At 45.8% G+C, this 16,282-nt stretch overlaps 1 long non-coding RNA gene across 1 annotated transcript; it reads right to left on the minus strand.

Annotated features, from left to right (window-relative positions):
* Nucleotides 1–863: 863 nt before the first annotated feature.
* On the minus strand, nt 864–14,838 carry LOC121279674. Its single transcript, XR_005943467.1, has 2 exons — nt 14,670–14,838; nt 864–1,630 (listed from the first exon to the last, which is right to left on the minus strand). It is a non-coding gene; the product is annotated as an uncharacterized LOC121279674 (long non-coding RNA).
* Between the last annotated feature and the right edge of the window lie 1,444 nt (nt 14,839–16,282).

Here is a 16,282-nt window from a genome sequence, read left to right on the forward strand (position 1 = left end):
CTGGACAACATTCAGGCTTGTGCTGATAAGTGCCAAGTAACATTCTCACCTCAAGGCAATGACTATCTCCAAAGAGAGAGAATCTAACCATCTCCCCTTGATGTTCAACAGCATCACAACTACTGATTCCCCCACCATCAACATCCTGGGTTTGTGGATGGGGGCGGGGGTGGTCACCATCGATCAGAAAATTAACTGGACCAGCATATAAATAGTGTGTACAAGAGCAGGTCGCAGGCTGGGAACCCTGCAGTGAGTAACTCACTCCTGATTCCCCGAGGCCTTTTCACCATCTGCAAGGCACAAGACAGGAATGTGATGGAATATCTTCACTTGCCTGGATGAGTGCTGCTTGAATGACTTCAAGAGGCTCAACTCTATGCACGAGAAAGCAGCCCACTTGATTGACATTCCATCTGCCCTTACACATTCATCACTGGTGCACACTGGCAGCAGTGTGTACCATCTGCAAGATACACTGCATCAACTCATCAAGGCTCCTTTGACAGCACCTTCCAAACTTGTGACCATCTAGAAGAACAGCACAGCAGAAGCATGGAAACACCACCAGCTGCAAGTTCCCCTTCAAGTCACACACTATCCTGACTTGGAACTATATCATCTTTCCTGCACGACTACTGGGTCAAAATCGTGGAACTCCCTGATAGCACTGTGGGTGTACCTACACCTCAAGGACTGTAGCAGTTCAAGATAACAACTCACCCCCACCTTCTTAAGGGTGATTAGGCATGGGCAATATATGCTCGCATCCCATGAATAAATTTAAAGAAATGGCATATGCACACTTCAGACTGTCCTTAAAATGTTAATCCACATGTCATTAAAAAATACACAGTTGGCTCAGTGTAATTTAATTTTAATGTTATGATTTGTATGCAGTGTACTTAATATCTGTGGCAAAATTTCCATACTGTCAGGGAGAAAGGGTTTCTCTATCAAGTCATCACATGACCACCCAATACTTGACTCAAGCCCTGACAGCTCCGATCTCCTCTTGTCTTGTATGCAGCTTGTGGCTCTCCTTTGCTTTATTAAAGGAATGCAATCAAATTTTTTTAAATCAGTATTTGGAGTAAATATGTAAATTTTTGATTTGACACAGATGAGTGAAAACATCATCAAGACAAGGAGAAGCAGAAAGATAACAAATACAGCAATGCTTCCAAAGTATAAGTTCTGACATCGGTATTGGTTATGGGGATGGCAACTTGAAAATTCACTTCCACTTAGTTCTGCCACGGGCTTCATTCTAATAGAAGTCGGAGTGAAGCAGGTGATGTTAGAATGAACCATTGTTGCTGGGTTCTGTAGCCACTGTTTAAGGTATGCAATATGGCAATCACAGTTCCAGGTGTTGTTGTGGAGGCTAATAGCCTGTAGGTTCTGCAATTTGTCAAAAGCACCTGGAAAAACTGTAGTTAGTAAGTTATTGTGCAGATAAAGCTCTGTTGCAGTTTCTGGAATAAATGGTAATTCCTGTAGGCCTCTGGAGCTGCAGTTAATTATCATACCATGAGAAACAGATTTACACTGGCAGGATTCTGGACATAGTTCAGCACTGGAAGACCTCAGGAGAAACAAAATGGCTAAACCTGGGAAAGCCAGCATTCTGAAAGCAAATAAAAGAGAAAGAACAAGATCAGTAAACAATGTTTATAATATAGAATACATAAAACTTTCTTTATACATTTGTGTATGTATCTGTCGAACATGACAAATTTTCAAAAATATGCGAACTCTTTGAGCTTACCTTTTTTCTGCTGTCATGCAACATGGACTAAAAATCACTTTCTGTGCTTCATAATTTATTGTTTTTTGCCCCTGCTACAGTAATGAAACAGCTCTTACCAAAGTCACAAATGACATCCTATGTGGCTGTGGCAAAGATAAACTATCTTTCTGGACCTGTCTGCAGCTTTTGACATGGGTTTACCACTCCATCCTCTTCCAAAGCCTCTCAACTGTTGTCCACCCCCATAGGAATACATTTGCTTGGTTCCATTCTTTGTAGCCAGAGAATCATTTGCAATGACTTTTCTTCCTATTCCGGAATGGTTTCCTCTCGTGCCCCCTAAGAATCTATCCTTTTCTCTCTCTTATTTCCTGTCTACTGGCTGCACCTTGGCAATATTTTCCAAAAGCATGGTTTCAATTTCAGTATGCATGTTCTCTCACCATTACCTCTCTTGGCCCCTCCACTGTCTTTAATTGTTAGACAGCTTGTCCGACATCCAATTTTGGATGAGCTGCAATTTTCTCCAATTAACTATTGTGAAGATCATCACTGGGCTGTAACTTCTGATGGAGAGGCATTTGAGCCGCTCAAAAGGTCTCACTTGGAAATCCAGGCAATCCTATCACACCTGCCAATCCAACGCTGGCTGGGCAAGATCTGTGCAGTGCAACTCGCTTTTGGGGCCAACCGTCAAGGGCAGCTCGGTTGCAGGTAAGTAATCAATGCCTCCTTTTTCTACGGAATTAGCTGCTATAAACCAGGCTTGTTTAAAGGTCCAGCAGATTTAAAGGTCTTTGGCAAGCTAGAGAAAAGGTAAGTGTATCAGGTTAATGGGTAGGAGTTGGTGGTGCGGCAGGGCTGGGGGTGGGGATGGGGGGAGGGAACACGTCTGGCTGAGGTGGGAGGATGGAAGCCAAGTCTGACCTGCGGGAGCAGTGGGAGAGGGTTGGGACTGCCTGGGGGGGCGGGGGGTATGGGGTATAGGTGGGGAGTCAGGCCTTGGTTGGGGGAGAGGTCAGGAGTCGTGCCTTGGGGGTGGGGATGGAGGTAGTTGTGAGTCGGGCCTTGGGATGGCGGAGGCAGTTGGGAGTCAGGCCTTGGGTTGATGAATGGGCCATTCTCCCAGGGCGCATTCACATTTTTGCTCAAACCTCGATCTAGAGCAGGATAAAATCTCGGTGAAAAAAAATAAAATATAAAGAGATATCTGGGTAATGATTTTTTGTGAGGTATGCTTGATTGTGCTGCATGGACTTATTTTGCAGCATTTTTGTTGTGCCCTTTAGTGTAGGTCTGCAGCTCCATGTCGTGCCCTTTAGTGTGTGGAGGTGTACAGTTCCATGAGGCAGCTGTCTGCCTTCAGGAGCTCTCTTGAAGCACTCACCCACACCCTCAGTTACATCAGCGTCTGCCCTCTTCCTGCCCCGACTCCGGCAGCGCTGAGCACTTCAGTGTGCATTTCACTCTGGCTGGCTGTTAATTGGCCAGCCAGCGTGAAATCATGGCTGGAGGCCACTTGCTGTCAGTGGCCCATTTCCCATCCCCTCCCAGGCTCGCCGATATTATGTGCCCGACAACCGAAAAATTCAGGCCCGGACATTTTAAATGGTTCTGCAGATCTAAAGCACAATTGAAAAGAAGAGAGTGGGAAAGAGCTTCTCATTATTCTAACATTCAGCAAATTGGAAATACAGACAGTCAGGATGAAGATTTCCTGGGGGAAATAAAAGATCCTAATAAGCAGTTCTGGTGTGTAGAGCTGGATGTCAAAGGTTATAGATCAAAATTTAAACTGGATGTAGGAGCTGGGATCACAGTCTTTTCAGACAAATTGGACTGGTTTAATAATGTTGAGATCCAGCCATCAAAAATAAAGTTACATGGCCAGGAGGCACAGACGTAAAAGTGAAGGGCCAGATCACTACAACCCTAAAGACAAAAAAATTAATGAAACTCTTTCTCGTACAGAATCAGCAAATTTCTTTGATCTGCAGGGCAGTATGTTCAGGTCTCACTCTTTTACAAAGCATCGATGAGGTAGTACAATATGACAATGGAACCGTATTTATGAATGAATTTCCTAGGTTGTTCCAGGGACTGGGAAGCTCAAAAGTGAGTATGATATCACTCTATTCCCAGATGCCAAACCTGACTGCTTATTTACCCCTAGGAGGGCATCACACCCGCTGATTGGAAAAGTCAAAGAATAAATTGATAGGATGCCATATCAAGGATTGGTGTCTCCTGTTACAGTGCCAACAAGATGGTGCTCAAGCCTAGTTATAGTCCCTAAACCTAATGGTGAAATCAGGCTCTGACACTGACATTGCTAAATAAAGCTATTCAAGGTGAGATATACTCTATGTCCCCTGTTGATTACAGAGTGGCGAAGTTGTCCAAAAGCATTCTTTTTATGAAGCTGGATATCAAGTGGTTTATGGCAGATTCCCCTTGAGCAATATTTACCATTCCATTTGGTCGCTTTTGTTCAATCAACTTCCCTTTGGCGTATCCTCTGCACCAGAAATCTTTCAAAGCACTATGCCCAACACCCTTGAAGGCAAAGAAGGCATTATTTGCTACATGGTGCTACTAATGAAGAACAGAACCATACAGTCCAGGAGCTTTTAAAAGTGCTTGAACTAGAAGGCCTCACCCTGAGTGAAAGGTGCGAGTTTGGGAAGACCATCATCAAATTTTTAGGCCATATTATGCACCAAAAAAAAGGATAACAGTAGACTCCAAAAGACCAAGGTGATGAAAGAATTTCCACAGCCCAAGACTGTTGCTGATATATGACGATTTTTAGGCACAGTCAATCAGATGGGGAAAATCATGCGCAATCTGTCTGCCTTCAATGAACATTTATGAGACCTACTGAGAAAAGTTCAGCAGTGGTATTGGGGAGTTGAGCAGAACAATCCCTTTGACAAGATTAAAGAGCTGCTCATCTCTTTGGATGCGCTTACACATTATGGCCTCAGTATGACTGCCAATATTAGTGGCAGCTGATGCATCAGCAACGTGGCTTGGAGCCATCTTGCTACAGATCCAGGAGGACAGCAGGGAAAAACTGGTTTACTGTGCTTCTCATCATTGACAGAAACTGAAAAACATTATGCAATGATTGAAAAGGAAGCACTTTTGGTGACTGGGCTTGCAAAAATTTTTCAGATTACTTAATGGGTTTACAATTTAGAGTTGAGAAGGAAAATAAACCTCTGCTCACCCTCCTGAATTCCAAGAAAATTGCTAAGATGTCACCAAGAATACAACGTTCCAGCTAAGACTCATGTACTATGGCTCTGCAGCTCTGCACGTGCCAGGGAAAAGTCAGACAACTGCTAACCCACTGTCGGGAGCTACAGTTGACCAGGCTACAGAAAATCATTTGACACTTATCTCTGAGGTGGAAGCATATTATTCATCAATAACAGGTACCCTACCGGCCTCTGCACACAAACTCCAGGGGCAGAATTTTCCCATTGGCGAGCAGGGGGCGGGGCCTGCTCGCTGACACATAAAATGAGGGGGGATGACGTCGGGTGGAACCCCTGACGTCATCCCGCCCCATTTAAATTTTCAGGAAGGCAGGAGCGCAGCAAAATCAGCTGCAGGCCCGCCGACCTGTCAATGGCCAATTGAGGCCATTGACAGGGTCAATTATACAACCTTAAGGTTGCCAGGCAGGCCAGGAGCCTTGGTGGCAAATAGAGAAAACATGAAACCTCATCCACCTGTAGGATGCGGTTTCATGCAGGGTTTTAAAAAGTTTAATAAAGTTATAATGTACATTATGAACATGTCCCATCTCATGTGACATTGTTACATGAGGGGCAACATGTTAGGGATTTTTTTTTCTATTTTTCATATTTTTGAAGTGGAAGCGATCTCCCCGAGGCAGCACTTAGCCTCAGGGAGATGTGTGCTCTTTCGTGCGCATGCGCAAAAGAGCGCACTCTCGCTTTTGGGGAATCCCCCCCACCCGCACCATCGGACGTCACGCCGGGCAGGCCTTAATTGGCCAGCCCCCGTAAGATGGCGGAAGGGCCTGCTTCTCTGGCGGGAATCAGCTCCCCGCCCGCCGGAGATTGGGTCGGGCCCGCCCGCCGGACAGGCAGAAAATTCTGCCCCAGGAGATCAGACAAGCCCAGCTGAAGGACACAGAGTGCAGTCAGGTCCAAAGGTATTGCCAAGACGGTTGGCCTGAAAACACCCCAAGCAATCAGGTGTTAAGATAATACCACGAACAGCAAAAACATCTGATGATTGTTGATAACTTTCGAGTCTTCAATGACAGGCTACTAATCCTGAGAGAGCGACGTGAGAAGACATTATCCGAAAGCTCCACAGTGGTCATTTGGGCATTTCCAAATGCAGAGCACAGGCACAATAATCAGTATGATGGCCGGGAATTTGGAAATGTATTGAAGCTTTTATTTCTGTTAGAATTCTGTTATCTTTATACCCCCACTCCCCCAACCCCCTCCTCCCCCTGCCACTGCTGGCAAGGGTAAATCTTCCTTTTGAATTTATTGCTAGTTTAAAACCTCAACTAAGAGACATTCTAAAACATTATAAGTGTTTAATCACTAAGCTAAATAGCAATTGGGTGTTAAGATTAATAATCTTTCACCAAGGAGTTCCTAAACTAAACAAAATTATCTCAAGAAGAAACATACGCTGTATATTTATAAAAGACTTGAATTTCTTGGAGAATTCCTTTATCAGAACTTAGAATCTTACAATTAAGAATTCTAGAAGTCATACACATATGTATAGGGTTCATGAGGTTTACAGAATGAGACTACAACCTATTAAATGAGTACAATAAATCTTCATTTATTTTTAAGTATATATGTCTAAGATTACATTGAAATATAGAAAGTGTATAAACAACATATATTAATTCCTCTAAGAGTACTAACTTCAGTTCTCGAATCCAGTTAAAAAATAAAAATGAATAAGATATCCAAACAAACAATAAAATGACTTATACTTACAATCCAAAGTAACTCAATTTTGGACCTCTACCCATGAGATCTGAGTCTATTGTGGACTTCTTCCCATCTGACTTTTTGTTTACTAAGTTTGCTAATTATAAAGAAAATCTGTTGGTTTGAGAATAAAGTACCATTGTCTGGCTTAATATGAAGCATCTTTGTTTTACTGAGGATCTTGAGAATCAATATGTTTTTCGTAATGCAGCTGTACTTGTTAGCAGCTTTAAGTATGACTCCCTGCTTGGAAAAGAATAGCCTGTCAAGGTCCCTGTCTGTTTTTCTGTCTCTGTGAAAGTGTATGTATTTCTCACCAAGGCGTTTAGCTGAATTTTAATTTAGCTAAATTTTTAACCCTTTCATAAACTGAGTCAATTCCTTAACATTTCGCCATGCCATCACGAACAGCCAAGAACCAATAGAATAATGACTACCATCAACATTTTCACGCAGGCATTGGCAAAGGCTAGGAATGATATGTTTGACTTCAGAGGAAGAATCTACCTTCCGGTCATTGGTTATTTCTCTCGCTGATGGAAATCAGCAGACTCCATGCCAAAATCGCAGAAGCATGGCATTCTGGATGAGGTAGTCTCGGACAACAGTCCACAGTTTATGAATGAACATTTCTGACAATTTGCAGTGGGATATGAATTTTACCATGCGACCAGTTTGCCACACCATCCACAGGCAAATGGAGAAGTGGAGAGGGGTAAAAACCATAAAATGTTGCTGAAAAACAAGGAGCCTCACTCAACAAGCCTTACTCAATTACAGGGCAACACCATTAAGGAAAGGCTTTTCACTAGCCAAATTACTGATGAGGAGATGGCTAAAGGCCTAATTTCCTTCGTTGCAACATCAGCTCAGACCCAACACCACTTTACAAAACTGTAACTGAGTAAGTTGCCATGAGCAAATACACAAAGAGGAACAGTCCAAGTGGGTATCATTGCTGGCATAGAGCAAGAACACTACCTACATTAGAACCTTGCAAAAATGTTTAGATTAGAGACCATCAGGAGGAAGAACTGTCATAGACAAAACCCAGCAGCTGCAATCATACCTTGTAAAAACACCACTTGGGGTTCTCCAAAGGAATAGAAAGGCTCTGATAATACTCCCAGAAATAACACTCAAGTCCAGCAACTGGGTGAAGACCAGCACCCTCAATCGAGTATACTCAAGACAAGATCAGGGAGAGTGGTCAAAACACCAGGCAGGCCAAACTTGTGAGATTATGACTTTGTGGGGGATGGTGGGAATGTAAATATTTTTATAAACAGTTTAACAAAACAGTGTTGAGATTATACTTGGGGAGGATATAGGGAGTAAAGGGTTAATGGTTTTGTTAATGAGACAATGATATTAATGATGGTGTAAGCATGACATCAGGGTCAAATGACCAAGAGGCTCAAAGAAAGCAAGACACAGAATAGATTGTGGGCATAACATATAAGAGTCAAGAAATTTGATTGCATAGTGCCCATTTTTCAGGTAAGAAACAGGTGCTGAAGGGTCTATCTAACAATTTGTGTATTGTGCATGCTCTCATCCTATACCAGGTATGCACTGGAAGCCATAACGTTGAGAGTGCCCTGTATCGGTCCAGTCTGCCTGCCTTAATCTAGATTGATTGTCAATGCAAATCAGGGGTCTTAATACTTATCTCAGATCCCTTGCCAATATTGGTTCATGTGCACATTGCACACAATTTTTCAGGAGTACAGCAGCCAAAGTGATCATAGGAGGCTGCCATCAAAAAGGTAAATAAAAGATTTTTCCAAATCCCCCTTTGCTTTACTGTGTTTATTAAAGGATGATGGTAGCCACAATAGGTGAAAATGCCATTTTGTTTTTCTCTTATTGGTTTTGCAGCATTATGCAGTCTGTTTTATGGCAGGTCAGATACCCACTTATGGCCATCAAATGTATTTGTCGCTTCAATATTTGAAGAATGCAGTGTGACTGCAACTAATTTGAACCCAATCCTCTGGATCATTCTGGGTGGGTGAACAAAAATAGCATGAATGGCCTCCCTCATCTGTAGCAATTTTGCAACTGGACTGATCTAACCCTGAATTGCTGATCTAAACATGTGTTGAAGGCTGGAAATCTGTATGAAACAACAATGTCATTATATATGACATTCTTTCTTTCAAATGGTAAGCTACCAAAAAATTCTAACATCTGGAAGACTGCAACTACTCATATCAAACCATAAACCAGTCTTTAACAATGACATTTGTTGCTTGGTGTACTGCCCCATTTTCCCTTTTTAACTGATTGTTGTTCCCTCCCACCAACCCCACAGAGAGTGATGCATTCAGTTCAAACAGGATTTACAGTGGGACTTCCCAGCTGATGGCTAGCTTCCTTCATAAATTTGCTGAGCCACTGAGAGAACAGTCAGCATTTTCTGAATGAGCAAAAGTGAAAACGTATTCAATTCAGGAAGTGGGTAAACAATTAACTTTTCTATTTATTGATGTCTAAAGTTATGAAAAGAGGGCCATTGTTTCCCTTTCCTTCTTCTGTCTCCTATTTGTCAACCATGAAAATTTTGTTCCAATTCCGAGCAATATTTTAATTTTCTTTCTGAACCTCCTATGGTAATACAGACAGTGAGTTGGGGATTATGCTGTTGCAAAGGGGCTGCTGATATTAGAAATTTGCAGAAAAGTGCATATCTCTGCTGAAAACACTTGGGAAAAGGTTAGCAAGCGCCCTCTTCAGAGACCCAACTGAATAACTTAAAACTTTGCCTCCCATTCTAGTTAGATTAGTAAATATGGGCAGAATTTTCTGTTTGGCAGGAGGGGCGGAGCGGGAGCCAGCGGGCGTGGATCTGATCACCGCCCTCGGTCGGGTCCGTGCCGCCATTTTACGTGAGCGGGCCAGTTAAGGCCCGCCCAGCGTATTTCCTGACTCCCGAGGAAAGCGGGAGAGGGCGGGCGGCAGCAGGCGTACACAGACCCCCGAGTCCAATGGCAACCCAGCAGTCTGTTTAAAACAAGGCCTGGCAGCCTTTTGTAGGCTGCTCACAATGGCCAGTGCTAGGCCGCAGCAGAGGGGTTTGGGTGAGCAGGCCAGGCTGGAGGGCAGGCCAGCGGGGAGTCAGTGCACTTGTTTTTCTGATGACTGCCTTACTGCCCTCCTCGAGGAGGTGTCAGAACAGCGGGAGGTGTTGGTCCTCCCAGTTGGGAGGAGGAGGCCCCCCACATGATGAAGCGTGTCTGGGAGGAGGTGGCGGAGGTGGTGAGCTCCTGTGACGTGGTGCAGTGCACCTGGATCCAGCACTGCAAGTGCTTCAACAATTTGTTGCGCTCTAGCAGGGTGAGTACCATGTTGACATTGGTCATTTAGCCCAGCAGGTAGCCTTATCCCCTGAGGATCCCCCAATACGCCCCCCCCAACCCACCAACCCCCCCCCCCCCCCCCCCCCCCCCCCCCCCCCCACCACCCCACCACCCCCACCCTCCCAAGTCTCAGTGTCGTGACTGCATTCAATCATTGATGGAACTTTCCTTTGCTGGGTGGGCAAGCAGATAGTGCCCATGCTGAGGTCAGCCTGAGTGGGTCATGAGGAGATGAGTTTTCCCCACAGCATGTGTTGATCTGAGTCCCATATGACTGGTTTGGGGGCAACCTGGAGGAGCTGCAGCTAGGCGCAGAGTCAGGACTCCAGGACATGTCCTGGTCGGGATGATGAGGTGGTGGAAGGGGAGCCTCAGGTGGCAAGGCAATGAATCATCTGCTGCCCTCTACGCTGTACGTGCTTGCGTCTCCTTGCTATGGGAGGAAATACCACGTGGTTCTAATGTGATGTAGGCAGAGTGTGTCCAAGGGGGCGGTGGGGGGATGGGGAGCAAGCCTAGCATCTTTGTTTGAGTGATCCAGCAGCGGGGAGAGGAGGCACTGGAGGCCTGATATGTCTCACTCTAGTAGGGGTGTGCCGTGCGTGAACAGAGTCCATGTGAAATTTGCCATAATCAATGCTCTTCTCTCTTTTTCAGGAGAAGAATGCTTATAACATGGCCGAGCGTGTGAGGACTGGAGGCAGCCAATCACAGTTCTCCATATTAAGCCACTTCGAGCAGGAGGCCCTTGAACTGGAGAGGCGCTATGCACCCAGGTCTACTGGTGTCAGTGAGGCTGGGGTGCCACGGCTAGGTATTTAAGGCCAGCAGTGAGGTCAGCATTGTCCTCCCAACTGCCATAGCACTTATGATTGTAAAATTAGTTACTGTTGCAACATTGTTGGACCATTGGTTCTGGAAGGTTGAGCGTATAATGGGCCGGGGGGACAGGGATGAACTTTGTAATTGTCTGCACACTAACTGATCCACTGTCATTGTTCTTCCTTTCAGCATTATCAGAGCACGGCCGGGAGGAGGAGTAGCAAATGCCCCCTCTCACACCTGAGGGGCCTAAAGTCTCACCAGCACCACACCATTTCTGTGAGGCAGGCACCAGCACAGGCACTAGCACCTCGGTGGGAATTAGAACATCGGCTAGTGTCCCGGGGCACTTCACACTTGCTTGGGGAGTTGGCAGAGACAGAGGTTGCCCATGGTGCTAGCAGTCAGAGGACTGCAGGGGACCAGGCACATGTTCAGTTGGTGCCTGATGATGTGCCTCTGGAGTTGTCTGTGATGCAGCAGGTTCAGGAAATGCGGCCGGGTGTGCGGGAGCATCCAAGGGTGATACATGAGGCTATGCTTGGCATGGTTTCCGTGGTGGAGGAGTTCATGTGGACGATTGCCAAAGCAATGAGCCACATGTCCAAGCATCAAGCATCCTCCATGGAGAGAGTGATGAATCTCATGGACAGCATACTCCAGGAGACCCATCAGGGGTCCCTGAGGATGCGCTCTGACCAGCAAGCCCTCACATCGGCAAAGACCTCAGCTGGTCACTGCCAGTGTGGGAGATGGTGTGGGCACCAAGTTTCCCAGCTCAGTGCCCATCCATCCACGGTGAGCAGGGAGGTTCGAAGCGACCTCATGTCAGCGCAGCAGTTGCCTGTTATCTCTGCGGGTTCCTGTCAGGGCACTCTGGATGAGGGCAGCAGCTCCTCCACCCCTCTGCCAATGACTATGCCATCCAGCGAGGCTGCGACGACTGGGGAGATGGCAGCTGTGGAACAGGCAGCTCCCTCTCAGGCGGGGCCAGCACAGGCTCCATGGGCCAGAGGACGACCGCCAAGGTCATCGAAGCCAACAGGACAGCAGAGTCAGCAGGCTGCCTCAGATGCCACTCTAAGTGATGGGGCAGCGCCAAGACGTAGCACCCGTAAAGAAAGCATAAGGCACCTTAGGCACACCACGGGTTTTTCACTAGTGTTTTTGTGTTGGCCCGAGATTCGGTCCTTATGATTTCTTTTTGATTGTTAACACTATTGTTTGCTCTTTGTGAGAAGTTCTTTTGCTTCATACATTAAATGCAGATGTGTGACCATGGCTGAGGGTGCCTCGTTTCTTCTGCATGTGTATGGTTGACAAAAATGTAATGAGTGATTTGTTAGACCTTCAGCTTTATGTACAAGGCCCTTAGTCAGTGCTGCTAACCTGGCACTTAGGTGTCGAGTATGGAGCCTACAGCCCAGGCTTGTCCTGGACTCCCGTCTGTGTTGTGCTAGCTGAAAGCTCATAGGATTAAAGCATCCCATGTGCCCCTGCCTCCCTGGAAATAGTCCTGGATCAGCGTCTACCCCCTCAGCATTTCCCTGTGCCTGCTCATCCTCGGACTCACTGCTGGACTCATTGGTGCAGCTGCAGCCACTGGGTCAACGTCTTCGTCGTCCACTGCATCCCCCCTTTCCAGTGCAAGATTGTGGAGAGCGCAGCATGCAACCACTTCAGCAATACACAATCTGGGGGGTACTCGAGTGCGCCCCTGAGCGGCCCAGGCACAGGAAGCGCATCTTGAGAAGACCGATGGCTCTCTCCACCACAGCCCTTGTGGAGGCGTGGCTCCTATTGTACCGCTGCTCAGCTTCTGTTCTTGGCTGGCGGAGAGGCGTCATGAGCCACCTTCTGAGGGGATAGCCCTTGTCACCCAGCAGCCACCCATCCAGCCGAGCCAGAGCACTGAAGAGCCCTGGCACCTGGGAGTGTCTGAGGATGTAGGCATCATGGGAGCTGCCTGGGGACCTTGCACAGACATGTAGAATCAGCATCCTCTGATCACACACTATCTACACGTTCATGGAGTGGAAGCCCTTCCTGTTGACGAAGGCACCGGGCTCACCTTCTGGCGCCTTGATGGGTGCAGCCTATTGCACCCTGGACGCGGGGGAAGCCAACAATGGCCGCGAAGCCTCTGGCTCACTAAGTCTGGCTTGCCTGGTCCCAACGGAAGTGGATGAAGGTCAATGCACGCCTGAACACAGCGTCTGTGACCTGCTTGACACAAGTGTAGACAGCTGATTGGGAGACACCCCAAAGATCACCCACCGAGCCCTGGAAGGAGCCAGAGGCATAGAAGTGGAGGGCGACAGTGACCTTCAGAGCCACTGGCATGAGGTGTCCACCCACACAGTTCACAGAGATCTCAGACCCAATCATCTGATATATATAGTTGACTGTCTCCCTTGAGATTTGGAGCCTCCTTCGGCACTGCACCTCAGACATATTGAGGTAGCTGCTTCACTGTCTGTAAACCCTGGCAGCAGGATGGTGGTGTCTTCTGCGGCCTCTTCTGCCTTGGACTACTTCTTGTCCCTGTGCCCCTTATGCCTGCACCTGTCCTCCCAAAGGTGGCTCCCCTGAAGATTGATTGTGCACTCCAGGCCACCTCCTGCTTCTAGCCCTCCCTTCCTCCTCAGAGGAGCTGCCTCCAGTGGACAGTTCAGCTCCCATTCCCAGGCTAAGGGAAGGCTTCCTGAAACCTGCAGGCCCAGAAATGATTCCTCACTGCAGGGTGCTGACCTGAAGGTTAAGAGTCCAGAAAAAGCAGCTGGGATGTGTTCTGAAGTACTGCAGATCACACAGGCAAGTTTGAAAAACTTTCAACAATAAATACTTCACAGAGCAGATTCACGATCCCACTGAGCCCTCTTATCCCGCCCAAATGTCTCCTACCCATGTGCCCATTGCGCCCGTGCGCTGACCTGAAGATCGCACAGGTGCTGAAAAATCAGTGTCAATTGAACACTAAAGGGCCTTAAGTGACCCGTTAATTAATGGCAGGCGTGCGTCGAACTTCATTGCGTGCCCACCCAGCGAAATATCACGATGGCCCGCGGTGACATCGGGACACTCACCTGACGTCACCGCGCGTTATTTTATGTGTGGACGTGTGGGGCCCACCCCCGCAAGTCAAACAGAAAATTCTGCCCATAGTGTCAATACAGCATACTATCATAACACAAAAAATTGCTCCATGGTGAAAATATCTGAGGTAGTGAGTTGCGCTGACAACATGAGTGATGCAAGGGGTGAGAATGTGACCGAGAAACATATAATTGAGCTAAACTACTACACTTCTTAGTTTTCCTGCATTATGGATGTGAGGCTGAAGCCCAAATATTGAGGGCTTCTCGGGCACAGGAATTGAACTCTGCACCCATGCTCACTTAGACATAGGCATCCCTGAATTTCGAGGCTATTATTTTCTAGCAGTTCAATCTACTCATTCTTACTTTCCTTCGGTAAATAAACACATGTCATTTCATAGCTTAGATGGTCCATAATAACCATCTGATGTTCATCCAACAACAAATTAAAGATTTTCGTCATAGCACAAACAGCAGACAGTTAACACAATTAATAATTTCCAAAGAAGAGTCATATTCAACTCTGTTTCTCTCTCCACTGATGCTTCCAGACCTGCAGAGTTTTCCCAGCACTTTCTGTTTCGGATTTCCAGCATCCACAGTATTTTACTTTTATTTAAGTTAATACCCCTACCTTTATATCTTAGATGAACTTGCAAAGTTGTCGAATGATTTTTCTACATCCTTCAGAAGTAAGAGAGTTACATCTCCCCAGCAGTTAGGACCTGCTTCTCAGTGGTATGTTCAGGTCAGCATGAAGTAGTAAATTTAATTCGTTGCCCTCAGTCATATGTCTACGTGACTAGTTCCAAGTAGATAGGGCTTGTTTCAATTGGCAGTTGCGTGACAAAATTTTTTATCACCAATATGATCAGGCAGCTGCAGTAATTTGACAAGCAGTTAAGCTAAAGCTATACCATGTGGTGGAGGGGAAACAAATGTTTTTAGAAGATAAGAGTTACTTGACTTGCAAGCTCAACCACCGCCAAGCTTTAAGAAATAGCTGGAGCCCTTTTTACATTGCACTGTCAGCATTAAAGCGTGAAAGCTAATATCTGTTTGTATTTATGTCATTGATAAAAAAACAAAAAAGAGAAATTTTTAAGAAGTGTTTATGATGTGAGGTGGTCAAGTATACAGCAGATATGGTATGAAGTACACACATGAAGTTGTTGCATGGAAGCTTAAAAGAAATTAGAACAGGAGGCATAAAGCTATGATGACTTTGATGCCAGAATAGATAAGCACAGGATTCTGAGGTTAACAAAATGATGTACCGAGCCACTTCACAGAGAAACCTACTTTTAAAATCAACATGTTATTTATTCCAAAAACATTTTACAAACCTTTCTCTTTATCTATTTTAACCCTCTTAAATTAATCCTTGTCCACACATTCATCCCATGCAGTTGGAATGGCTGTATTTGCTGTTAATCATATTTAGTTTTGAAGATGCAATCCATTAGACTCATTGGTTGATTTGCCTGTGAGAGTATTTAAACCTTGCAGTCAAGAATCCTCCTGCAGCTTGGTTTCCTCTCCTTGTTTCAGACTGCTTCTGGCAAAAAAAAAAACACCCTCTAGAGGTGACACAAGTGTAATATTAGCCAAAGTTAAGATGGCAGTTCAGGAATTCCATTTAAGATTGTTTACATTTGTGAGATTGTCAGCCTGTTCCATTGTTTCTTAAATGTATAATATATCAGATTACTAAGGATGACTTGGACAGAATTCCAGTGATGGAACACAGTGATATAATATAATATAATATACTATCTGCAAAAATGAAATAAAGGGAGATTTTAATTCCTATGGCCCAGCAGAATTAAATTTAAGTTGGTAGAGTTCTTGTCCCTTTCCTACTCCACTGGTTTTACTTGCAGCCTTCCACTGGCTAGCTCAAGGGCACCTGTCAGAGTCTGCAGGGTGTCTTATCAATATTAGACAAATTTTGATCCTAGGATGCATGTAGGATCCCAATGCAATTTTAATGGCCTAATGGTTAGCTTATGCTTTGTGGACATTCCACTCAGTAAAACGTTGTGGGCAGGAGGAAGAGGCCTGAAAACTGAAGTGTTTTTTGTAGTCTGGAGGAGCTGGATTGTTCCAGCTCCGGGCTCTTGAAGAACAACATGAGGTGCTGCTGACCCAGTCCCCCATCTCTGCGATTGCACCCCTGTCCCTGAACTTACCAGTCTACCAGCTGGGTCGGCCTCTAGGCTGCCTAATATTACATCACTCCAGGGC

Source organism: Carcharodon carcharias, chromosome 7 (genome assembly GCF_017639515.1).
Source record: "Carcharodon carcharias isolate sCarCar2 chromosome 7, sCarCar2.pri, whole genome shotgun sequence".
Taxonomy (NCBI): domain Eukaryota; kingdom Metazoa; phylum Chordata; class Chondrichthyes; order Lamniformes; family Lamnidae; genus Carcharodon; species Carcharodon carcharias.